The 27262-nt window shown below is 38.3% G+C and overlaps 1 protein-coding gene and 1 long non-coding RNA gene across 3 annotated transcripts in view; one reads left to right on the top strand and one right to left on the bottom strand.

Annotated features, from left to right (window-relative positions):
- GABRB1 (gamma-aminobutyric acid type A receptor subunit beta1) overlaps window positions 1–27262 on the top strand; it is a 93680-nt gene that overhangs the window by 9880 nt on the left and 56538 nt on the right. The gene's annotated exons all lie outside the window — the stretch shown is intronic.
- LOC149918239 (uncharacterized) overlaps window positions 1–27262 on the bottom strand; it is a 52989-nt gene that overhangs the window by 7014 nt on the left and 18713 nt on the right. The window contains exons 2-6 of one of the 2 annotated variants that reach the window (XR_016466177.1): window positions 9852–9985; window positions 8013–8089; window positions 4814–4857; window positions 3297–3390; window positions 1178–1359 (exon numbers count right to left, since the gene is read on the bottom strand). This is a non-coding gene — a long non-coding RNA (uncharacterized LOC149918239). The remainder of the gene's footprint in view (window positions 1–1177; window positions 1360–3296; window positions 3391–4813; window positions 4858–8012; window positions 8090–9851; window positions 9986–27262) is intronic. The other variant, XR_016466178.1, reaches the window with a different exon arrangement.

Below are 27262 nucleotides of genomic sequence, written 5' to 3'. Positions count from 1 at the left end.
TTGTGCACTGCATAAAATTATCAGTTCATTGAGACAATTTCAAATACAAATATAAAAATTTAATTCATTCTAGAGTGTCTCATCCTTGAGATGGGATCAAGAAGAGAAGACTACAGGGAGGTCTTATGGTGGCCTTTCAGTACTTAAAGGGGGCCTATGGGAAAGCTGGAGAGGGACTATTTATCATGGAGTGTAGCGACAAGACAAGAGGTAATGGTTTTAAACTAAAAGAGGAGATATTTAGATTAGACTGCAGGAAGAAATTCTTTGCTATGTGTGTGGTGAGGCTATGGCACAAGCTGCCCAGAGAACTGGAGGTGCTCAAGGCCAGGCTGAATGGAGCCCTGGGCAGCCTGAGCTGCAGGGTGCAGGGGGGAAGAGGGTAGAACTGGGTGGGCTTAACTATTTTATGATTTTATGGTCTTTTCTTTCATCATTCATTTCCACAACTACATTACCACATAAGCATGATTTACAAGCTTTAAAAGTCACAAGTGAGAGTCTCTTCCATTCTTGGTAGAGATTAGTGATTTTTTATTTATCTGTGTTTAAATAAATTAATTAGGATAAGTCCACAATTTGGAGAAGTATGTGGGAATTAATTCTTTTCCATCCCAACGAGCATGACCGTCACTGTAACAGTGGAGCAAAGCTATCAGAGGATGTCACAGTTCCAGAGGAAAAGATAGTAATTCAGCTAGCTAGAACAGTATGCATCTTAGAATGCAGTGCAGAAGCCTTACATTTCACTCTGTTCAGCAGGAGAGCAGTGCCATCAATAGTTAAATATCACATTATAGAAAAAAAGACAACAGGCTGAGGATGATGTCTACAGTGGAACCATAAGCCAATTTCAGATCCTTACTCAGACTTCTTTGTCCACTGCTGTGGACACAGAGCAACTCCTCTGGCCCTTAGTTTCTCCTCTGTTACAATTCCTGTCTCACATGGATACTATGAGAATTAAACTCATTGGGTAAGAGCTTACTTGGACAGTGGACAAGTTTCTGTACGCTCAGATGGAAAGAAGAGATACACAGCCTGCAGCTAAAAAAGAACCTACCCTCTGTGACCAGTAATTTCAGTGAAGCATCATGGCTTATGACCCAGCTGGTCTGCTCCAGCATCTCCAAAACACTATTTCTGCAGTACCGACAGAACTTTATTTTTTACTTACCTAGTGAGAAACCCCAAGATAGCGCAAGATGTTGCATGGTAATTACATTTTCCTCAGTGGGATTACTGAATGACATATTGTGATATATCAAGAGGCAACTGTGAATTCAACTTGAGTCAGCACAGTAGACTTTGCCCTGTACCAGATGCAAACAGTGCCATGTTTCCAGATGAACAGTATGACTGCAAGAACAAAAGGAAGTTACTGAATACCTCATAACATCATATATGCTTCATCAGCATTAGTTTTCAAAAATGAACACACCTGATTCTGGGCTAGCCTGGGAACACTGTGTATTCATTATTTGTTTAGTTTACATATTTCTTTTATGAACATAGTTTGCAGAATGGATTCACCTCCTAGGAGAAGGCAATAATTATACTCATTTGTAAAAAGAACAATGCATGTCAAAATACAGAATTAACAGTTTTTTCTATTTACTCATTTACATCACTAGCTGCCTGTTTCTTGTAACAGCAGATAAGCAACAGTCATGGCTCATTTGTGAATAGGCTATTTAATTTCATTGAATTTAAGATTTACTTGGTTTTTGGGACATTACAACAACATCCAACAGCAGAGGGCTCTGCTGATCATTAAAGAGGTTGGGAAATTTTTTACGTGTATCCCTGATGGTCTCACCATTTTTGCAAAAATTGCAAGAATAGTGTTTGGGGAGGAAGAAGCAATAGAGAAAAAAAAAAACAAAAAAAAAAAACCACAGTTTCACATGTATTTACCAGGGCAATTACAAGCACGAGCAAAACTTCCCTTCTCTGGAAAAGATTTTTCCTTTGGGTATTTGTGGTAGAGCTTTCATGCAAAATGCGAGTCTTGAAAGTTGAAAAAGTCTTTCCTGATCTGCTGTTCTCTTTTCTCAAATGGCCACTTACTCACTGGGTTCTCTGTCACATCCATGCCTGGTGTGCTTTCTCAAACATAATCCTTAGCAACTCTACATTGCAATTTCAGTAATTTCAGCCCTTTGGTCTCTTGAGTAAATTATGTCTGTGCTAGGAGCAACACATTTACAGCTGTTCACAAAGGCAGAAGCTATAATATTTATATTAATACAACATCCCTCACTCAGTCAACCTTCTGGTTGTATCATCCCACAGGTGCGCCCATGAGAAGATTAATTTGCCACAGAGATTATTTGCAGAAACATTGGTACACCCCATAGATAACAGATTTTGTGATTGTAACTGAGTTAAGAGAAGAACAGTAAGTGATTTACATTAAATTCTTCTGTGAAAAGACTTACAAACAAACCGGGTCAAGATGCTGTATTACAAAAGATGCTTTGCTGGCATAAATTATTTCTCATCACATTTCTGAGTTCTGGGGCTGAGTTAAGATTTGAACCAAATTCTGGAGATAAAGTGTTTTGACCATTTAGTCTCGGGTTTATTACAGACATGAAACAAACAAATTCCTTGGGAGGCAGTATATTTTCCACAGCATGACTGCTAGTAGATAGGCAACTTTTATATGACTTTCCACATCAGTGCCACAGATGAATTTGTGTGCAAGTCTGAGTGAAAATATGTTACAAGAGCAGAAGTAAACACATGTTTTTAATATTTCTCAGGTTTGGGTTTCTCATTGCATATGCCAAGTAGACAGTCATAAAGTTATATACATGTTATTTTTCATACTCAGTAGCTTTTGTTCTGATCCACAAGATTTGCATGATGGGGCAGCAGTGTAAGGACTCACCATGTATCCTATTCATTGACGTGGATATGAGCAAACCTAACACCTGCATGGCAAATGAGAAAAGGGACTTCTGGCAGAGAGCAGGAAAATACCCAGCTTGTTTTTAGTTACGGGTTTGATAAAACTGGTTTGTGCCTGTAGAGATACTTTGAATTAAATTTCATCATTAATATCTCGTTCCATGGATAAAATTATAGCATTTTAAAATGATGCTGAATGGGAGGAAAACAAATGGTGAATGAGTCTTTGGCCTAGACAAAAAGACATAGCATAGACCTAGATTGACAACAGTGCTTAAAAAAGAAAAACAATTATCTCCAGAATTTCTGGGTTTTGTGAGGGTGGGAGGTATGTTTTTCTGAAGTGCAATATAAACATCAAGCAAAAATACATTCCTTACCTTAACAAGAATTGTTCTAATACCTTGATAGCAGGCATGTGCAATTTCTCAGTTTCTTTGTAGTCTTGATGTACGCAGGCAGTCATATTGAAATCTGCATTCACAGAATCAATGATAAAAGAGTATCAGATACTCAGTGAAATGTACTGAAAAAATGATCTGCAGACAGAATATGTAAATAATATTTTAATGAGTATGTAGAGCATTCCAGAGTCAAATGCAAATACCAGACAGTATATTGTATTCAATTCTAGTACAGTCAAATTTTTAAAAATTCAATACATTTTTCATTTGATGTAACAGAGGATGTAATATTAAAAACTAAATACAAAAAAGTTATGAGCACTGCTCCAAAATAAATGCCTCCTATTTTATTATGTTGGCCCATGACATCAGAGGCAGATGTTGGTGGTATGGTAACAGAGGCTGAACCTTCCCACCAGTGTTCTGCTACATTTTGTTGCTGTGTGACAGATGGCAGCAGAGGGGCAATCTGAAAAAATGGTATCTGACATGCAAGTGTGTATGAAGTGAATGTGTATCACTGAATTCCTCCGAGAGGAAATAATGGCACCCACTGACTTTCACTGATGCTTTCTGGATGTTTATGGAGATCAAATGGTGGATATCAGTGCACTGAGTTGGTGGGTGATGCCTTTCAGCAATAACAACAGCAATATGAAAGCTACATTCCGGACGCCCGTGCATGGCTGTCACACCATGAAATGAGAAGGATCTCCATCAGCTCACCAGCACAAGTCAGTGAATTATGATCAGAGAACTGTGTCTAGAGCTGAATATCAGCTTCAGTGCATTGGAATAATAGTGGAATATCACAAAGTTTGCATGAGGCAAGTCCCACACATGCTCAGACAAGAGTAGAAAGAACACTGTATGCAGGTTTGTCAGGACCTATTGAACAAATAAGAGGCTGAAGGTGACAGTTTCCTGGATTGCATGTTATTGGTGATGCTGTCACCACAGAATCAAAACAGCAGTTCATGGAGTGATAAGATGTGAATTTCCCACTGAAGAAAAAGTTCAAGAAGCACTACTCATGAGTAAAGTGATTTGTGCTGTCTTTTGGAATAGGAAAACTGTGATACTTATGGATTTCCTGAAACCTGGACAAGCCATCAGATCTGACCATCACATCAAAACTAAGCTGAAGGCTTAATTAATAGGACCAGAAAATAAGACCACCTTTCTCTTGCATCATAATATCACCAGGCCCCATACCAGTCTGAAGTACATTTCTTATCTTGGCTGGACTGCCTTACCACACCCATCACATACTCCATATTTGGAACCTTCTGACTTTCATCTGTTCAGGCTAATGAGAAGATTAACTGTGTGAACAACATATGCATAGCAATGATGCCATTACAGCAACTGTGAAACAATGGGTCACCCTCTTCGGTGCAGATTTTTATGATCATGGAATGCAGGCTCTCATTCATCGCTGGCTAATGATAGTGACTATGTTGAAAAATGGTGCTTCGTAGCTGAGAACTTACTCTATCAAGCAGTGCTATCACGCTCTTTGAATCTGTTGTAGCTCCTGTAAAAATAAACAGGAAGCATTACTTTTAGAGTGATAGATACAGTAAAAGGAGAATTCACAGAAGTCTTCCAGAAGACGAAAATCAGCCTTTTAGAGAGTGCTACACCATGACTGTGAACAAAAGGTTTCAGCTTTGGAACAGAAACACTGATATTTTTTCTTGCTCTGGAGAATGTTTTGTGAATAGACAGTGCCAAATTTTCCTTGTTTAAAACCAGGCAGTACACCAACAACTGCATAAAATAATCAGCAGAGTGGTATGAATTTTACTTTTTGCTTTACTGGTTTATATATTTGAACACAAGATTTAAACAAACAAAATCAGTGAGTGTAAGCAAAACATCACATCTCAATTTCTATATCCCTCCATAGTGTTCCATGGCAAAAAAAAAAAAAAAAAAAAGAATTCCCCTCTCTGGGCTAAAAAGTAAATGAAAACATAAGGCAATGCAGCAAACCAAGTTCTCTCCTGCAGATTTTATAAGCCACTCTTTCTCTGTTGGTGGCAACTATTGTTTCTTTAGCATGGCATCCTGTGTTTTGAAATGGATGTTATTTGCTCTTTTACATATGGGATTCTTTGGAAAATTCTCCAGTTGACATTTCTTGCTGACAAATTGTCCAAAACCTATGAATCTATCCCTTGCGTCCCACAAAAGCTATTTGTCACTGTGGAAATAGAAGAGATGATAAACAGCAGGGGAGCAGCAGGAGTTGAATGCATAGAGCTCCCCAAGCAATACAACCTTTGGAAGAAAAAAAAAAAAAAAAAAAGAAAAAGATATAATCATCCCCAAAAGAGATAAAGAAATAAGAATGGCTGGTCACAGTTAATTGGCAAGAGCTTAAAGAATGTGATGAGTCAGGCAGAGAAACAATAAGTGAAACAAGGAACTGTGCTGGACAGGGATCAAGGACATCATGTGTAATGTTGGGGATCTTCAAAAAGTGAGTATTGTTTTACCCTGAAAAAGGATTAGAAAGGAAGCTTAGATTCTGGGTAGTCTAATTCAATTCCTAAATCAGCAGTAGAGATGCATTTATGTTTTATCCAGCTATATTATTTCCCTTTACCAAAGACCTGAGCTTTCCAACACATAAATTATGACAACATTCAACAGATTTATTATTGAAATACTGGAATATCACTATGAGATTTTATGGTATCTGATTTTATTTTTCAAGTGAGGCTACCTAAATGAGCTTTCTTTGTTAAGAGGTAGACTCACACAGAATGGTTTATTGCTCTGTACAATGTATTTCTGCCTCTTTATTTTTCTGTTTTGTCAGGTGACTATGATTTGCTTGCAATATTTTCATGTCATTGAGAAGTCTTTTTTTAATACTCATAACATGAGTTACTAATGACTTGAAAATTCATTGTTCAGATATTTAGGGGAAAATGTTTAAGAGGTATGTTTTATGACAGGAAATTCCTATGAAGATGCATTTTTTCCGTACACATTTTCTTCCACTGATTATAAAGCTAAGAGAATTAACAATATTTACTGGATTTGTACACATTGGTGAAAATATATATAATGTTTATGGAGCCTCCACATCTGAGTGTTGTCTTTCCTGCAAGACTTAGGTAGCTGTAGTCCAATTACAGAACAACAAGAAAAGGAAATCGGATATTCCAAGTCTACTTGGAATATTTGTCAAATCAGTAGCATCATTTACTTCTGTGGTGAACTGCAGTAAGAAACTTTTTTGACTTTCTTTCCCATTTACCATCCATCCTTAAATAAGTCCTGGAAGCCATAACAAAACAAAAATTCTTTCTGAATTAAACAAAGGGAAGGCTGGATAACGTAGACAGAGAAGGGCAAAATTGGTCAGTGTAGCACTTCATCACAGCTCTGTGCAAGTTCTCCACATTCATTGTGAATTGTTCAGCTGAGACCAATAGGTTTCCTTTGATGACCAAAGCTGTCATTAAAATATGATAAAGGTCCTCTTCAACAATTAAACTAATTTGTTAAAAGGTGTCAGTGAGTGCTTGCTCACTGTCATGCCATACCTTTTGGGAGTGAGGTAGAAAAGCCACTCTATACTTTCTTTTCAGTATGGCTATTTAAAGGTTATTTAAATTTGGAACAAATTGATGATGAATTAAAGCATGCTCTTTCCTCAACCATTTTACAGTCATAGCTTTTGTAACTTTTGTTACTTTGGCTCAGATAGAAGGTAGGAACTGCAAAGAGATATTCCCAATCAGAAATACTGTAACTTCATTCCCAATCCCATTCCAATGGGAACGATCTCAGTCGGACTTAACATCTCCATGTAACAATAACTCCATTTATACCAGTGAGTTACATCAACAGGGAAATTGGTAACTCTCTTAAGAATTACAGAGACAAAATTATGAGGACATAAGGGACTTAATTATGAGGACAGGCTGAGATCTGGGGCTCTTCAGCTTGGAGAAGAGAAGGCTCCAATGGGACTTTATGGTGACTTTCCAGTACCTGAAGGGGGCCTACAGGAGAGCTGGAGAGGGACTTTTTATTAGGGCATGTAGCAAAAGGACAAGGAGAAGTGGTTTTAAACTGGAAGAGGGTAGATTTAGACTAGATATAAGGAAGGAGTTCTTTACTGTGAGGGTGATGACAACTGGAACACATTGCCCAGCAAGGTTATGGATGCCCCCACCCTGGAGGCATTCAAGGTCAGGCTGGATTGGGCTTTGAGCAACCTGGTCTAGAGGGAGGTATCCCTGCCTATAGTAGGACACTAGCAGTTGGAACTAGATGATCTTAAATGTCCCATCCAACCAAAACCATTCTATGATTCTATGAAAATGCTGGCATCTGTAGCATTTTGAAGTTTCACATAGTAGTCAAGCTAACAGCTAACATTGTGATGATGCTGTTTTTATCAATACAGCTAAGAAACCCTGAAAAATGCTGATTAAACTATGCACTTGATAAGCTTGGGACATATTTTTTTATTTTATTGAAAAGAAACTTCTACAGAAGCTATAGAATAGGATTGCTACGTTAATAATTATAGCTCACTTAAGCTGGCATGACTTAGTATTATTCGTATAATGACAATTTATAATCATTTGTCCAATAAAATATGATTTCAGGCAAACAAAGCTGGAAAATGTCTCGCTTTGAGAATGATTTTTAAATCTCACTTACCAATCAACTGCATCCGCGAAAACCAATGAAATCTTCAAACACATTATAAGACTTTCTGACAAAAAGACTCATACTGCCTAGAATAATTAGAAAAGCAACAAAAGATAAGTGATTACAGGCTAAGCATTTATGTTCTAGGTTTTAGTTGGATGATTATAAATTCTTCAGATTGTAAATTCCTCAGATTCATTATGTTCGCACTGCCAAGAATTACTCTAATGTAGTAGATGAGAATTACTCTAATCTATTGCTGTTGACTGCCAACAGTAATTCTATTAATTCAAAGAGCTAATGACATTTACTAGTATTGCCATGATGTTTATTGCATCTTTGAAAGTATATGGGAATATTTAGTGGTGCATTACTCTAAACAAATGAAATTGAGTCTAAGTAGGTAAATGGCACCTGCACTCCTGAATTATACACTCTGCATCACACACAGAGAGCATTAAGTATGCAAGACTATGGCTCATCCAGTGATAAAACCAATCATCAAGCCAGTACACTTCCAGGCTTGTATTTTTGCATAATGACAATAAATTAACAACAATAAATGACAACAATAATACAAAGATAAGGGTCTGATTCTGGAAGCAGAGCAGCTGAATATTGCAGTACTATCCCCAGAATAAGTCCAGGCTCAGCAAAGCATTCCACAAATGTAGCTGCACTGTTTCTATTTCAGAACAGACATAGGTTAGAAGCAGTTCAGGTTGTCTGTACCAAGACCTGGTGCATCAGGACATGCACCAGGTAATGAAACTATAACGTCAACTCGGTGGGCAGAGTCCTAGCCAAATAGAAGTCACCTTCATAACTTTGAATGCCCAGGGTGTAGGCATCCAAGCCAGGGATATCTCACAGAAAAGGAATGTGCAGTAGGTTTTCTTAGCTGCCTGCAAGCTTGAGCAGTCATGTGGTATATTATGTACACTCATTTGCTTGCTGTAAAGTAACAGATTTCATTCTTCCCTGAAGAATGCTGAAACAAAATTATCCTCATACAGGGCTAAGGAGCTCCTGTAGAAGCTGTTGCGTTATTCTTATTTAAAAAAAAAAAAAAAAAAAAAGTGAGAAAAAAATATCTGCAGTCCAGCCCTACCCTGGTAAATGTCTAATGTTAAATATACACTAATTTCAGACAAAAAATGTTTGCCTGTGCAATTTTTTTTTTTTTTTTTTTGGGGGGGGGGGGTGGGGAGGAGGAAATACTCTTTCCCAAGGAGTTTAGCAGAAATCTAACAAAGTTACAAAATAAGAATGTACAAAATAAAAAGTTCTTTCTTCCCCTTAGCAAGAAGCAGAGACTGAAGTTTCTTCCTTCATCCAAAAATCTGTTCAGGTTATGCAAGCACGTGTATTATTGACTTTTCAGCATACAGCATTTACATAGCCACATTGTCAGAAGAGGTAGGAATGAAAGATTAAATAATAAGGATTTTTTTTTTTTTTAAATAGTATGTAATGCCTGAATAGGTCTCCACAATGAAGTCATAAAAACTCCCTGGAAAGATGCAAGAAGTCTTCTTAGGAGATTACCTGAACAGATGAAATCCCTCCGTACCAAAATTGCACAGACAGACTTAGTTTTTCAGATGCCAAATTTCATAACAAAAGTTCTTTCTCAAACAAGTGTGCTAACGTTTAACAGCAAGACAGCAATACCACAGGGTTTGCAAGCAGGACGTCTGGTTGTTACTGATTTTGTTGTGTTTATCCAGTCTTGTAGCGGAGATTCATCAAAACACACAGCATCAGCAATGCTAACCAAAGTACAAATACAGCAGCTCTACATGGGCTGGCTGAAATGGAAATTGCAGGCAGCTGTGTTCCACTCACCTTCCTCTAGACCAGGGTAAGGGCTGAGATCATAGGCTTTGTATCAACAGGGCAAGCAGCAACAGTTCGCACAACTGAGCACACAGCAGAGATAAGCATGAAGACAGGTAGCTCATTCAACCTTTGCTCCCAGCCTGCATAGGTAGTGGGTACATGACAGAGTCACTCTTCTGAAGCTATGAAACTGAATTTTACCAAAATGAGTAAGTTACTGTTCAATCATTCTCAAGGCAATAATTCTTAATTTTATTTGCACCCATATGAAATCTGCAGCCAACTCAGTACTTGGAGACAGATACAGAGCAGCACAATACATCTCCCATGCACTTTTCATGGCAGAAGGCTAAAGCTCTTGACAAACCATGGCACAAGGAGAATCTCCTTGCTACTGCTGAGCATGTCACGAGAGTTTTTAAGACGTTACTTCACTGTGGTGAATCCTAAAGCAACAAGGAGCAGCCCCATATCATATATACTTAAATTTTCTATGCTTAAATGCCTTCCTATGTTTAGACTTTCTCAAAACTATGTTCTGACTCCAAAGGTCTTCTTACTCATTGTTTTTGACTAGTGTGAGCATTAGCCCAGAAGGAACAAGCAGTTTATACAAATACTCAAACCCATTCTGGAAGAATCACTTCAGTGTCTCAAGGGGACTGAGATCCTTGTCTGATCCTGCCATCAGCCCCAGGAAAGCAGTATCTCTCTGCAGAGTTAGGCTCAGTTTCATAAAGTAAATTTGCTGCATCTCTTACCTATTTAGAAAAATTAGTTTTATTCTTTATATAAGCTTTTTTTCATTTCTTCTCCTGCCTGACAATATCATGTCCAGATACTGAAATCAAATGTTGAAGGCTCCAGATGTATGAACTAAACTATTCCACAGGCAGAGATACCTATTGTGAGCCTTGTTTATTTTCTAAGACAGAAATTCTAAGGCCAAAGCAGAGCTGCCTGTGTGTTTGCAGTCTTGTCCGTATCAGTCATCACAGCTAATTTGTAGCAAGTGATCCATTGATTCATCCTCACTCTGAGGTGTCAAGAAAGTTGTGATGAAAGGCTCTTCTACTACATGCACACAAATAAAATAAGCTCACATAAAATGTAATTTAGTAAGTGTAAAAAATATATGTTTGTGTGAGATAATGAGCAAGGGAAAGAAAATAAAAATCAAGAAAAAATCTGTAGCAAAAGCTGCACTTGGACATCCTCTCTAGTTCCATCTTTATCATCTGGAAATGGCATGACAGAAACACACTTGTGTGCATTTAAACACCTGCCCACACAGAGCAGTCCCAGTTGCATAAAAATGTAAAGCAATGAAAGCCTTTTGGAAAAAAATAGTATTATGTGTTGTAGCTAATTTCATACCCTCCTTGTGCTCATCATTAAAGTATTCACAAAATCCTTCTTTCTTGTGGAATTTAAAACATGCTTGTTCAAATATGATTAAAACTGCACGAACCTTAGAAAGTTACTATTAGAACATAGGTTGTATAAAGAGGATAAATCTGTGAATGACCTTCAAGGATTTTTTCCTCATCTGTGCTAATGTTAATGATGTGCCACCCACATGAAAGCCAGAGAAATACTTATTAGTGTTACTAAAATAAGCACCAAAAGAATTGCTACCAACACAGTCATTTCCACTCCATTACAGTGTCATGAAGCCTACCTAGGATTGCAGTGAACAATGTTTTCCAAAGCAGGGAATACTAGGAAGTCAGAACAATTCATAAACACTGCACGCAAACTCTCCAGCCATCCTACCATTTTAAACATTGTCATCCATTACCACCATGTTTTCTGTGAGTTTTTGGTGTTGTTGTTAAACTATTTCTTGTATTTACATCCATCTTTCACACCCCTTCTTACAGTCCTGTCCCCAGCATACCCAGCCAGAACCTCCTTGTGTTAGGACAGGGCATTACACACCATGGCCCCATCATTGCCTTCAGTGATGAACAGGGCACTACCTGTACAAGCATTTGATTTTTCAAACACAGAAACATAGAGTCAAGAAGAGGTAGTATATCATGCACCCTTCAGATATTGTCACATTAAATTTCTACATGTCAATTGTGTAATTAGATCATAGAAGTGCTAGATCTCAGAAACACTGGATGCTGTCAGACTTGCAGCGCTGAGTTGAATGGAGGTTGTACAGTTCTTCTGCATGCATTTTGAACTGAAGTTACTTTCAGTTGAAGAAAAGTTCATAAGTCAAAATTTATGAGACTGGAATTTGGAGGAGTAGTGGCAGTTAAGAGACCCATTACAACACATCAATTACAAAAAGACAGACACTACACAATTTCCTGGCAAAAAAAAAAAAGTGCTTCTGCCAAGTAAACACAAAATAATAATAATAAAAAAAGCATTTAATTAATATTCTACAGGAAGAACGCCACAGCTTAACTGCTCCCAATACTTAAGACAGTATAAATGGTGCAAGTGGTAACCCTTATTTTTGTTGATAAAGCTTCAAAACAGGCAGGTATGTCTGACTGAATAGAATCAGGCTCATTGAGTTCAGTTGATATCCAAGCTGACTGGACTGTCTATGTTATTATAAGCGTTTTCTTTAAAATGGTTGATCAATAAAGCAGCTGCTAGAGACAACAGTAGTAAAGTTCCTTGTAAGAAACACAGCATTTTCTCTATACTTGTTTATTTCACATTTATTTTGTGCTTTGGCTTTGACTAGGACTAATGTTATTCCAAGAATGTCCTCTAAGTCTGTACATGTGACAGATCATTGTCCTGTCAAGATCCTCTGTTTGCTCAAAGGATAGTGTTTCTGAATCACTATTTATAATTATTATTTTTTTTTTATCTCTTCCAGTATCGTTCACTGGAAAGAGGGCATTTTTGATTTCATTTGTCCTCTACTCTGAATGAGAGCATCTCTCCAATGATTATCGTACACTGTAATCCAACGAGTAAATCGAGATCATTCTGCCCCATAACTCATTGGTGGGAAAAATTCTTTTATTTTGGCTTCATCTCTGTCTTCATGTGATGCAACAACAGCTGATATAAGATATATTAAACGAAATCATATAGTAAACCAAGAACAATAAGTTCAAACAAGTGAGTTCAATATTTAAAGCCTTCACTGATGAGCACTGGCAGTGGCTGTCTCCTTGGCTATCAGTACACTTCACTTCTCTTACTTCACACTCACTTCCTCTCTCACTACTTCCCCTCTAAGTTCTTTTTCTGAAATGCCCTGTTCTGTATGTCTGTGGTTTCCCACCCTAACAAGTGGGAAAGTGCAGGCCAGTCAGGCTCAACACACCACATGCATCCTAACCATTTGGCCCCTTTTGTAAGCCACATGTCGTGCTTAACAGCATAAAAAGTAAGCGTTCCTAAATGTTTAATTGAAAATCATATACTAATCAATTAACCAAAATCAGATATTAATCAATTTCTCCTGTTCTGGGAAGCTTCTATAACAAGTGCTCTATTCAAATTTCTTTCCAAGTCCTTAACTTGAAATTGTTCCCATGGTTAAGCTGGACTGCTCTTTTAGGCACTCCGGAAAATGTAGGACAGAACAGGAAGCCCTGAAGAGAGACCAGAACTGCTTTTATATAGAGCAGAACGCTATGTACAAGGCAATAATCCAACACACCTATATGAAAGCTCTCAAATTTCATAGTCTAAACCTCAAGACTTAATATTTGCATAAAGCAAACAGGTGAACCATAAGAAAACTAAGAATCTGAATAAATAGCAAATTTTCTTCTGCCAGTCTGAGACATGCTACACAATTCATAACAAGTTGTACTCATTGCAACATAGCCAAGTTTAGATTGAAGTATGAACTGCATGTCACGGACAAGGGTTCTGTAGGATATTTTCCACAGTTAGAAGAAGGAATGTGAGAGAATAAAGGTATTAATGTTGTTGGTTCAGAAATTTCAAAAGCACAGCTCTGATAAAAGGATGATTTGTATCATGCAGATCATGCTCTATGTACACTGGACACTACTTCATAGATTATTGTAACCCCTTTCTGTCAGGAATTAGCATGAATAGATACTTAGGTAATTGTAAAATACAGTAATTATACACCAAAAATATGTTACTTTCTTCTTGCCTCTTATCAACTATTGTCCAGATGATCTGATCCAAGGATACGTATTGGCATCCCAGAGAACAGGATCAGAAGAACCCACAGTCCATTCTTTAGGCAGGAATACTGCTGAAGTATAGTACCTGTACCACTCCTGAAACAGATTTGTACAATGTGTACCTAGAAATTGCCAGTGACTGATTTCCCTGTGACATTCTGAGGCATCTAATGCAAAATTTATCATCAGCATAAGGAAGTTTTTCCTTTACTGAAATCTACCTTCCTGCATTTCAAGCCCATCACATCTTCACTCAGCCACTGAAGTCAACAGCGGCCTTTCATGTATTTGAAGACTGATACCACAACCCTTCTATACCTTCTCTTCCTTATGTTAAACACGAGATGTTGCAGGTTCTCTTTCTGTTTAACATCCCACTACAGCATATGCCTTTTTTCTTCCTTCATCAGCTTGACGCAAGCCCATTCTTGTCTTGTGAGCCACAATAAATGCCCCAGATCTTTTTATTCAGAGCTATTCCCTATTTCCTCTTCTGTATTTACACATTCAACATACCTCCTGTTCTCCCTTCCTCTCCTCTTCTGCATGGGAAGTTCTTCCTGCAAATAACTGGAAAGTAGCATCATTGTCTTGCCTTAGCTATAATGTCAGCAAACTCTTCACTATTACTAGACAAGCGGGAGGACGCAATGGCAGTGAATCATGCTGCCTTCATAATTCCATAAAGCTTTCAGCATGCTTTTGCTGCTTTCACACGCTGTATCATCTAGTGGACATTGGCCAACTGTCTAAGCCAACTAGACATCTATCATCTTTTATGCTCCCTGAAGCACACAAGACATTTGTGAAGGGCTGGAAGATGTGAAACAGCATCTACATCATTCTGGATTAACAGCTGAAGGCCAGGCAGGACATACTGCAGAGCCCAGAGAGGCCTTAAATATCCATGGTCGGGCTTCTAAATCCCTTTGGATGGTGCCACAGCATATAAATCTAAACGTGCATAAAGGAAAATATAGAAAGACTGGAATTTCCAAGTCCCATTGGGAACAACGGTGAACTTAGGCAATCTCAAAATAAATGTGATTAGTGGACAAAGATCAGATAGAAAATATTTAAAATCAGTTGCTGAATATCTGCAATCCAATTACATGAAAAATACCTGTCCAGGATCAAATCCTTTGAGAGCCACATGGAGAAATAAAGAGGCAACACTTGTCCAAAATTGAGATCATCTCTACTCAAGCATTTCAGATTTTAGTGCAGAGCCAGAGTAAGTGTTCTTTATTTCAAAGAGAGAAAATTACAATTCATAATCACCTCTTGCAGCAGAAGGTGAAGAGCAGCACATAGGCACTGGTAATCGATGCTGACCCTTGTCTGCTTTTAATCTGCACAAGGAAGAAGGGGGAAGATGAGTATCAGCTCCTGTGGAAGCTGCTACATCTTTAAATCCAACCAGGTGGGTACCTTAGGAAAAGATCCAACAAAACTAATCCACAGCATTTGCCTTGCTGTGCAGGCAGGTAGGGCAAGAACAACTGAAGCTGCCATGATTTGATATCTGACAGGTGTATGCTGCTTGGAAGATATACCTGCAATACGAGCAAGTGCAAGATTTGTAAGGATCAACTATGGCATATACGTGACATCCACGACAGGATGAATTTATAAAAGACAGCTCTGAAGTTGCTAAGTAACAGTATCCTATCCTCACAGCCACTGATCAGCAACAACTTGTTCTCATGCAGTTCAGTATTCTTGATTGAAATTTGTGTGAACAGGTTTTTAAATAAAACCAGATCTGAACCAATCCCTTGGATTTACTGAGTATTTTCTTTGCCAACTTTCTAATAGTCTGTCTTATCCTTCACTCTTGCACCAAATGCAGCTTCTTGTATTTCAGGAAGAGGCTGTGATTTCCCTAAATCCCCACTCTTTCTGGGAGAACAATTAGAAGATTTTACATCAGAAAGTTCACTTCTCTCCCCAATCTCATTAAGAGAAAATAAAGGGAGAAATGCATTCAATGTATAACTTCAGTCTGGTGTCAATTCTTGATCAAAATAAGCACTAAGGTAGCAGATAGAGGAGCGTGACTATGAAGTTTACAAACAACCTGAGTAAATTCTCACCCTGCAGTGGTGCTCCCAGAAGGTCTGAAACAGCCTTGAGAAAAAGATGGTAACACCAAATCAAATCCAACTAGACATAAATTCCCCAAAGCCCATCATCAATAATGAAAACATCTGCTGCAGACATAACAACATCAGGATTTGTATGATTGACTGTGACAGGCAAGGAACTCTGACACCAACCAAGTCTTTTTTGGGGCTCTATTTTTTCAAAATGTGTTAACATGGTTTACTCCTTCCCTTCATCTCACAGTGGCATTTTGCACTTTCTGTTGTTTCAGAATAGAGTAAGCAGTACATTATAGATTATTGTCTTCTTGAGTTAGAATTTCAGTGCTAAAAAGTTACTGTCTGAGGATTGAGCAGCTTCAGCAGCTCCCAGGGACTCTGTCTCCAAGGCAGACACAGGGTCTCAAAAGGAAAGGGTCAGCTGTCTTAACTGTTCTACAATGCTTTATTCCCCAGCAGGGCAGGTGAAAGCCTTGGAAACCTGTCCATAATGGCCAGAAGAAGTAGCCTCACTATGCTGTGCAGAAGCAGTGATGCAGAGAACTGCAGCAGGATACTGCCTTCAGACAGGTCCCTCACAAAGGGAAAGCAAACTGTAACTCAGAGATTGAGTCATCCCATGAGGTAGCAGGCAGTTCTGGTCAGTTCCAGCCAGGAGAAGATTTATTAGCTTAAGAAATTCTGTGCATCCAGAAGTTTGTCCTGAAATACAGCTTTCTGGGAGCAATAGTCATTATTTTCTGCTGGTTTCCTAATATTTTAAACATACTGCTATGAGAATTCTGTGTGTAATCTAGAGATAATTAGTTCCATGTTCAAGCATCATTAAAGGCAAACAAGTTTGAAGTCACCATACACCTTTTGCAACAAGAGCCACAATTCAAGTGCATTTGAAATATCCCTCACCCGTGTTAAAGAGGCTTATGCCAGACTTGCTTCTCACTGGAATGAAAGCTTCACACCATGACTTTGGTTCAGCATGTACAAGTAAGCCCCTTGCCAAAGCACTCCTCTGTAGAAGACACATTCATTGCTGCTGTAGCCCTCTTAAACCAGAGCACACAGCTTTGCCAGAATTATACCTGCTGAGGTATATTCATCACATCCCCCCGCTGCCAGAGATGTTTTCTCTACGGGAATCTAGCTTATTAAGGTTGTTTTCATAACAAAGGAATCTACATAGTGAAGTAAAAGACAGTGGCACATCTGACCTCAGCTAGACCAAAATATTTCCTTGAAATTTTTATTAATTTCAGCTTATATCAGGCATGCCTTGCTGTGAATTCAGGGACTGGCTACCCACCTTTCCCCCCTGCTAATTTCTGTTCTCAGTACATTTCCTTCAAGGAACTTTATCAACACACAAACCTTCACAAACATCCCCTTTGCCACAGGATCTTTTAAATTCTTCATGGTATGCCTGAGCTTTCAGCTTACCAGGACCTTGGATGACACATCTTTATAGACAGTAACATCCAGTCATAGTCCTTCTCTTAGGACATGCCGTTCATCTCCTTTATTGCAGGGTTGTTTACCTAGCAGCATCCATGAACCTGCTTAGGTATATTTCTCCTTCCTAGCTCCTAATACTTCTAGTGACTAAGTCAGCTATCCACCAGGCATTTGCAGACCAACCATGTCTTCTCCTCCTGGAGCAAATACAATATTTCTTAAAAGCTGTTGTTACGTGGTTTAGAAATCTCCTGTCCTCTGGCAGGATATCTGTTTGTTTAAAACTACAAAGATCACAAGCTGTAGCTAAAAACAAACAAAAAACCTGCAGAGATTTTTACCTGAAGCTTTTCTCAGACATGGCACCAGAGAAAAAGGAGAAGAGTTCAAAGAACCAGGCACCTCTCTTACTTCCTATCAGCCTGCCCATCACAGCTCTGATTTTCACTGCTGACATCATGGTTTTTTGTTGTTTTTTTTCTTTTCATTTTTATATTACATGGACTCTCACCACCTGCCAGTCGGGTTAGTTCACCTGTGAGCTTGCTGAGATACTAGTTTTGAAATAGATGTCACTTATCACAACTGCAGACCATACTATGCAACCCTCATTTCTATTTTGAGAACAGTTTTGCAGAAAATCCCAAAACAAAATTCCCAATTTTCCCACTATTGAGTAGATGTTACATAATAAATTCTTCAGTGACCACTGCTAGCTCCTCTAGACTTTCCTTATTATAAAACAACAGATAATTCAGGACCATAATTTTGACATGCTTTAGCTGATCCAGCACTGGATTCAGTCTTTCTTGTATTTATTTCAATAAATACAGTACTGCTCCTCAGTACTGTTCTTCATTACCACAGCCCTTCAGAGAGGGCTGACTTTAGTTCACATTGTATATGGAGCCGTTTGTGTCTATATCAAATCTACTACCGAATGACTCTTGTTAAGGCTTCCTATACATAGATGCTCATTTTTAACAGGTTGTTGTATAAGGCATAAAAACACAGCTAGCACCATTTTGAGTAGACATCATACCAGAAAAAAAAGAGTCTGCAGGTTATTACTCCGTGTACCTGAAACACAGAAATGTTACACACAGGTCAAAGCATAGAGCCTAGATCTCCAGGAGCTCTTTTGGCTGCTTACAGTCACAACTTAACCAGTGCACTCCTCCAATGAATGCTTCTATCACTAAACTTTTGAGCTAGAGTCTTCATAAAGTGCAAAACAGGGAAGGGGAGGGGAAATAAGTCATATTCCAACAGCTTTAACTGAAAAATTAAATAAATAACAACAAACAAGCAAGAGACCTTCTAATTAAGGCTTCAGAATTTACCAGTTTTTTCCAAAGAACACATGCCTGGAAATTTCCCTTGCTTATGACAGACACTTTTTAATGCTATATGTCAGCTAAGTCTCCAGAGCAGGCCGTGTTCCTGTCATTTCACTCAGCATTTCTCACTTCCCAGCTTGCTGTGATAGGAAGGAAAAAAATGGTATATGGACTACTGCAGTTTATGAGATGTTTCTTCTTTATTCCCTCTGTTTTTAAAGCTGTTTGTTAGTTCACACATTAACGCTAATTGCAGCAGCAGAGGCATAAGGCTTGGAAAGTCAATTCTCTACAATAACAAAGTCACAAAACATTTAGGACTTTATGGGGTAATAAGGCAGAAAGCAGCTAATGCAGCATGCAGTGTGCTAGCAGAATGTGTAAGGCATTAAAGCTTAGATAAATCCATTCAAACCTAATTCACCTTTTGGGTGATCTCAATAAAAACCTATCTACTGCATAAATACGTATTGGTGAAGGTGATTATATAAGTTAGAAAGGCCAAATTCTCCTCAGTAGACACTGTGCCTGTACAAATGTCCAAAATTTAATATACTTAAGAACTGCAAACTTTTAATAGGTAATACGTTGATAGAAACACAGCCCTAGCTGAGGCTGGAAGGGACCTCCGTGCTCATCTGAGCCAACCCTCTGCTCAAACAGGGACCCAGAGCACACTGCCCAAGAACATGCCCAGATGACTTTTGGAGACCTTCACAGAAATATCTAAGAGTTCATGACTCCGCAACCTCTCTGGGCAACTTGTTCCAGTGTTCCGTTACCTGCACAGTAAATTTTTCCTGACATTCAGACAGAACCTCCTGCATTCCAGTTTGTGCTCATTGCCTCTTGCCCTGTCACTGAGCACCACTGTAAAGAGCCTGGCTTAGTTATATTTGCAGCCTCCCTTCAGACATTTGCACAAGTTAATGGTCAACACAGATCTCAGGGCACAGCCATACAGCCAGTATTCAGTGCATCACGCTACTCATCCAGCTCATACATCAGCAACATCAAAGTTTTCCTCAAACTTTTTCCTGCACTCCCTCATTCTATAGAGAAATTCGTGAATTTAAACCAAGGAGTGTCACACACACACACGCAGGTGTACAACTGCCCTATTAACACATTACAATCCGTGGAGCAACCCACATTAGAGAACTAGCATTTGGCTAAGAATTTTGTAATTCCTTATGCAGATCAGAGGGAACTTCATTTTTATATATGCACACACACACAAATTCTCTACTGTAGAATAGCTGCAGGGAGCATTTTAAGTAATAGATGATAATTGAGCTGAGAGTAGTTGCTATATTGAAGCTACTTTAAAGAGTGGAAAGGCAGTTTCCTTCCAAAACTATCAAAAATTGCAATTCTACCAAAACCCAAACAAAAATAAACTAAAATAAATAAATAATGTATCAAAATATATACTGACTACAGACAGTGTTTGATACAAAGATTATGTTTCCATTTCCAAAACCTGTAATTTTTCCTGAGAATTCAGGTGGTATATTCTGACAGGTGGCCAAGTAATAGGATGCTTTCAGTATTTGGGTTCTAGTTCTACACTTCTAGACTGAGGACACTTTGCAGTCTTTAATTTCATCTCTGATTTCCAGACGTCAACACATTATCAATTTAAACAAGTCTCTTAAAATTAGCAATGAAGGAAACATTCTACTGATGTATGTATTCATTTCCATTCCCTTCTGCTTCTCAAGTTACTGCTGCAAAGAAAACTAAAAGCACCTTCAAGACACAGATCCCTCCTCCACATTTGAAGCTGTTTGAACATTTCATTTCTTTAACTTACTATTGTGTGACATTTTACATATTGCAGCATAATAACTCTAGTTCTTTACAGAGCATGATTAATTAAGCCTCAGAACAGCCTTGTGAAAGACACAAGATTTATTATATTACAAGTGAGTAAACTGAGGTACAGAGAAGTACAGATCAAGAAGAAACTTGAGAAATACTTAGTATAAGGTCACCACACCATTCTTGCACAGATACTGTCAGTTTCAACTCTTCACTTCTAATTTGCTTATTAATTTGCAAGAAGACATTGAAAATTTTTCTGTTAATTTTGAAATGGAGCTGGCTTAGAATTGTTAGCTAAAACCCATGTTTTTTTTTCTCCCAGCATATGAAGGTCTGCACCTTCAGCATATAAAGGCATCAGTCATAGATGGCTTATGAAGGTCATTCAGAAAGCAAAAAATAATAATTTCTGGAACTGCTTATGGTGGAGTATGATAGATTACTCAGCCCTAGCTGTCACCTGTACAGTTAATCTGATTACTCCAGAAACATATTTTAGCAGCAATAAACCTACCCTAAGTCCAGACAAACTGTCTTGCAAAACAAGTCACTGAAAGCATGAAAGGAAACGTTGTTATAAATAAGAGTAAATAAATTAATATATATATAAATAGCATGACTAAGTAGCACATATAATCTAGAAGAGAAAAGCACAGCATAGTGAAGATAAATAAATAATTTAATAAATATTCAGTAAATTGCCTTTTTTTTTTTTTTTTTTTTTTTTTGGAACTGACAGTATTTTACAGCTAGAATAAATTTTATTTCACAAGGATTTTTATTACTTAGCAAGAGTATGATGTAGGAAGCATGAAAACAAGGGTGGATTTTAATTGAAGTTAACCTTTGTATTCTTTAATCTTCTTTAACCAGAGATACTATTTGTTTTAATTTGCAGCTCATCTCACAAGTCCAGGACCACTCTTTATTTCTAAGTTCAAAGGCCACCAACATAAGCAGCCCTCACTTGTCCAATTTCACATTTATCACACGGTGTTGCTCAACTGGTCCATATCAAACAGTCTCAAGTTGAACAATTTGACAGCTCATTTTGTAAGGGCTAGAAGGCTCACTGTATTTTTTCAGCAAACAGCATGTAGACTGGAAACAAATATTCACCCATGCCAGTGCCTGCAGTTTGTCTTAAGCAGTTAACTCAGCCACAAAACAGAAAAGCACCAATAGCAGAAAAACATCAAAAGAGATTTGAATAGAAGTGTTTACCATCTTGAACAAAAATGGATGAACTGACTAATAAAGGAAGAGATAAAGAAAAACTGTGAGAAGTCATTGCACTCAGATAAAATACTTCACAGCACAGTATGCGAATCTATTAGACTCAGAATCAGACTAGGCTCTAAAAGTAAGAGGACCTGTAGATCTAGTAGATAACTCCCCATTGCGGTATTGAGGGTTAAGCCTTGATGGCAAATTCCCTTAACTGTTGGCCTGATGTTACAGGCCAACCTGGTTACCATTTTTGCAGCCTCCGCCTACAAACAAGACTCCAGGGAGAAGTATTGTTGCAAGTTGGGCTCACAAATGCTGGGAAGCCATCACCAACAGTTTGACTCAAATGATGTTTGACACAAGTCACTGCAGTGTATGTGTAGTGCTCAGTGTTGCCAGCTGCTTACCAGTTCTCATCTTATGGACAAGTATATTTGGGAGGGACGGTATGACCTGGAAACTTTCAGCAACTCTGAATGTATAGAAAAACTGTAGAAATAAAGAGCTGTCTCCATCTCTGCAGTGCTCCACATTGTGTCTCTATTTGTTTCCATATTCTTTTTGTCTGGAGTATCTCCTTTATGAGGAAAGACTGAAAAACCTGGGACTGTTCATCCTGGAGAGGACTGAGAGGGGATCTTATTGACACTTACAAACATCAAAAAGGCAGGTGAATGGTCTTTGTTACATGCTTATTCTGCCACATCTTATCAGTAAATTTGAAAAAAAAAAAAAAAAAACCAGTATTTGAAAAAATACAAGAATGGGATGCAAACACTATTCTAGTCCCCATAGCTTGTTATGCTTCATCATCACAGCACAGTGCCTTCTATTAGTGTAACATGTCTTCTTTAATAAGGAATTATTTTATACCTTAGACAGCGAAAAGAAAGAATAATGAGCTAGTATTCTGGAATCAAACGCCAGATCTTCTCTTTTTCCAAGTATGAAAGTGATTATTAAAAGCTTGGCTGGGAGCCAACTCTTACATGAGGATATGCACAGAAATATTCCTACAGTATTTGAGCCACACACATTTCTGCAGTAGATATCTCAATATTAAAACGCAGAGGCCAGGAAGAACTATTACTTACAAACTATTACTTGCTAAAGAGACTTCTGAATACACACTAGATGGTACATGTGTCTGTAAGCAAGCAGTTACAGAACTTGATTCCCAACATTTCTTTGCTCAAAGTGCAAGGGACACTTTTCATTTCTTTTTTCTTCATTTTTCACAACACTTGAGAGTACAAGAAAACACAAGATGTATCATTCACTTAACTGTTACTCACAGTCATTCAAAGCTTCCACTGTTATTTCTTCTCTACTAATGTGCACTTAATCACAGTGAAGTGTTTCAGATTAATTCTTCACGAGTTCTTTTTCTGCCATTCTTCTGCCAAAGCATGACAGTATTTCATGGTTAAAAAAATTAATCCTCATTATTCCATGACACACTTTAATTAAAAAAAAAAAAAAAAAGCACATGTTCTACTGCAATAATAAGGATAAAATAATGTAGGAGATTCTCTCAGAAAAATACCTTACTTGAATGAAATAATTTTCTTTTGAAAAAAAGATGCCCTGGTGAAGGGCATCTTTTAAAAAGCATAAGCCAATTAAAAGCTGTCATTTGCTCAATAATACATAAGAGAAATTTTCATTTCAGCAAGAAAACTCGGCTTCTTATTTTTGGACAATTCGATATGATTTTTTATTTTTTCATTTGATTATTGACCTGAAAACACATTATTATTCCTTCTCATGCAACTATTCCCCATTTCACAAGCATTCATGCTTGCCTCTTTCTTTTCCCAGGCTTTTACAACACTATATTGCTTAAATCCTTGTATTGCTTTTGTTTTTTTCCCCTCTAGTTTTGTAGAAGAGGTTTGCAAGAAGGGACAGCGTTTCCCAGACTTCATTTCAAATATTCAGAAAAGTGCTTTCCTGTGCTGCCCTCTGATCCCTTCTGGTCAGTTTCCTGATCTCTAAGGAGCCAGTCTTTGCCTGATCCTCACTCTCATGCTCCAGTACTTCAAACTCCACCTCCTCTCTATACTGAGCCATCACTTTCTGCAGAAAAAAAAAACCCTTAAGGTCTAAACAGCAGCTGTAATAAAACATCTAGAGACAACCATACTGCTGACCCCTACCAAAGGTGGATTTTTGTCAGGCAATTGCAACTAAAATCATCTTCTCCTGTCTGCAGGGACCAGCACAGCCTAACCTCACAGCTTGCAGGCATCACTGAAGTTGCGCTGAAAACTTTGAAGCTAGGGAAAGGATGAGTTGCTCCCCTATCTGCAGCACACAAGTCAGGAAACAGCCTGCAGCTTTAGGAGCAGCAGACCCAGACTTACTTGCTAGTCAGAAATGTGTTTTTAATAGTCAGCTTGCATCAGCACGCAAAACAATGGCTTCACATTGAAAGGCAGAGCACACAGTCCAGCCATCCTTGGCTTGCAGAAGTATTCTACTACTGCACACAGCCATCTCATCCTGGTTTCCTAAAGTCAGGCTAACCACGCTCACTGCTGCCAGAGCTGGAACTGGAGCTCAGGACTCTCCAGCCTTTCTATTCATCTTTCTCTGCTTGAATGAAGCTCCTTGATAATAAACTGGTCTCTCTGAATGACCAGGATGGCGCTCAGTGTTCCCAGCCCCACTTCCTGATGCACAGCCAGGTTAGCATGTCCCTGAATCATCTGCAGTATATCAATTAGTACACAATAAGATCATATTTCTTCTATCACATCTGCTGAAAGGTAACACATCAGACTGATAAATATTTCTCTCTTTTCTTCTTTTCTTTGTCCCACTCCCCAGTAAGGCGTCAACTGGTAAAATACATTCTTGCCATTAGTCTCCCACTCCATAACCATGCTCTTTTCAGCACTGAATATAATCCTACTTCTACCCCAGTATTCAAGATAGTCATTGTGATATTTTTTATATTCTATTATACTGACACTGGCTCCAGCTTTAATATCAGTTGAAAATTTGATTGACACATTTTGATTTTCAAGTCATTAAAGAAAAAAACAAAATGTAGTCCCAAATCTGATCCTTGATTATTTCCACCTGTGCTCTCCATTGTTCTTCCACATTCAGCACACACTACTAGAATATTCCTTTTATCCAGTATCCTAATCATTCTTGTAATAATTCCCATCTTCTCCAACACAGCTTGCACAATCTCACATGTTTTGCTGAATACCACACAGTTCAGATCCACCACATTTCTTTTATCTAGACAATCAGCATTCAGAAAAAAATATGAAGTGGTCTACGATCCCTGTTCAGATTCACAATATGTCTGAGTCACAGCCAGGAGGCTTCTGCCAGTGCAAAAGCATCATTTGTTCAGATTCTACGTAAGACTTGGCTTTCAGCAAAGCCCCCTGCAGTGCTTTAATGGAACTCAGGAATCCACATTCCTTCAAGCAACTCTTCTTACAGTGAAGACACTGGGTGCTCGAAAAGCCTAAGTGAATTACTGGCAGCACCAGTGGAAATCAACACGCAGCCCCTGCAGAGGCTCAGCAGCTTAAAACAGATGAAGACCTAGAACAGATCTGCATGCTGATTTCAGTGCCATGACAACCCCACATCACATCTTACAAACACAAGTTGTCTTGGTGAAGCCAGTTTGCACACTTGTTGTTCACAACGGCTGGTCAAATCTCTGTCTTTGGCCTCTCCGATAGAGCTTTTAGTTGTAGCTGACTTACAAATTGATACCTCTATACTGGAGAGAGCTGTGGTAGGTCAGCAATATTCTCCCCAACTGTAAGCAGTTGGGTTGAAATTAGGGATGAGAGCTCAAAATAGGAAATACCAACCACCACGGCAGCCATAAAAGTCATCTGCTGTAGCTTGCAGAAGCTCCAATGCTTCATAATGTTCATAACTCTCATAATGCCTAAAAATGTCTCACTGTAACGTCTTGGCAATGTTTGCAGCTGGGAAAGAGTCAGCTTTCAATAGTTTCTTGGCAGACAGTGTCGACACAGACTTCTAGCCAGGTGGTGACTAAGACGTGGATTTCTGATTGAAGAAAGAAACCAACATGCTTTAAGCTATGTTTTAAACTCGTGCATACACTTTCACTTCTTAGGTAAGCAATACATCTATAACAGCAGACTACTGTCATGCAAGCAAAACATTGCTATAGAATTATCTGAAACTGTCAGTGTCAGTTTTAACACTTGCAAACACAAACGTCCATGGGTGTCTCATCTACATATTTTGTTAAAAGCAGTAAGGTCTAAATCCTGGGTCCCTCACTGGCTAATGTAACCATAGTGATTTTCTTTCAGTTACCAGACTTTTGACTTCTCATGAAATAGAGAAGAGTTGATCCAATATTGAACTGATACCAACTGCTGAACATATTTTGATGCTGAAGAGAAGTAGGGATATTTAAGAGAAGCAAACTTTACATACAGAATTTGAGAAAGAAAGGAATACAATTAAAAGCTGACCGTGGCTCCTAGAAATATAAACTTTTTAAAAAAATAAGGGGGGGATAAACAGGAGGCACAGCTCCCATGCAGAACAATGATCTTAGTGATCTTTCCACCATAGGAAAGCTTTTCTCAAACATCTGGATGGTAATATAGGATTAGTTGTCTCCTGAGAGAAGACAAAAGTCAGAGTAGTATTACTCCACCATTACAGCAGGCAATTTACAACAGTAAGCCTACTGAATTCCATTTTACTACAGCCAAAACTTCCATTTTGACCCTACGTAATCTAAGAAAGATTACGTTTGTTGAATTAACTGTCCAGTCTCTTACAGATATAGAGCTCTTTCTTATCTGATGTTATTTCACTGCTCAATACACAGATATTTATGTATTTTACTAAATCTTTAATCCAGAGATGTCCAAGAGCTAACATTCATTTGGCTGTCTTAGAACAACAGGGCTGACATTATCTATAGTCCTATCCCTGTAACGACTGGCATCAGATGATATGTGAAAAGGTACAAGAATCTCCAGAATACAGGAGGGAATGATCTCTCTACAGCTTTATGGGTTAGACTGAAAGTAGCACAGTTTCAGAGTACAATGACTTTCTTGTTAAATTATATTCCTCTTAAAATTTATTTATGACACATTTTCATCAGTCTATTTTAAAGAGTGCAGATTGGATGCCAGTCTCACTTCTATCATTAAAAATCACAAACCGAAAAGTAATCCAGGAAAGTAGTTGATTTCACTCATCCTAAATTATGAGAAACTGGAGGAGACTTCTGCCTGAGAGTAGTGGTGAGTACTCAAGTGAGATCTGCTTCGGGCTTTGTG

The sequence above is a fragment of the Phasianus colchicus genome, chromosome 4 (genome assembly GCF_987193195.1).
Source record: "Phasianus colchicus chromosome 4, bPhaCol1.hap1.1, whole genome shotgun sequence".
Taxonomy (NCBI): domain Eukaryota; kingdom Metazoa; phylum Chordata; class Aves; order Galliformes; family Phasianidae; genus Phasianus; species Phasianus colchicus.
The sequence above is the reverse complement of the archived record's forward strand: the minus strand, read 5'-3'. Positions and strand labels throughout refer to the sequence as shown.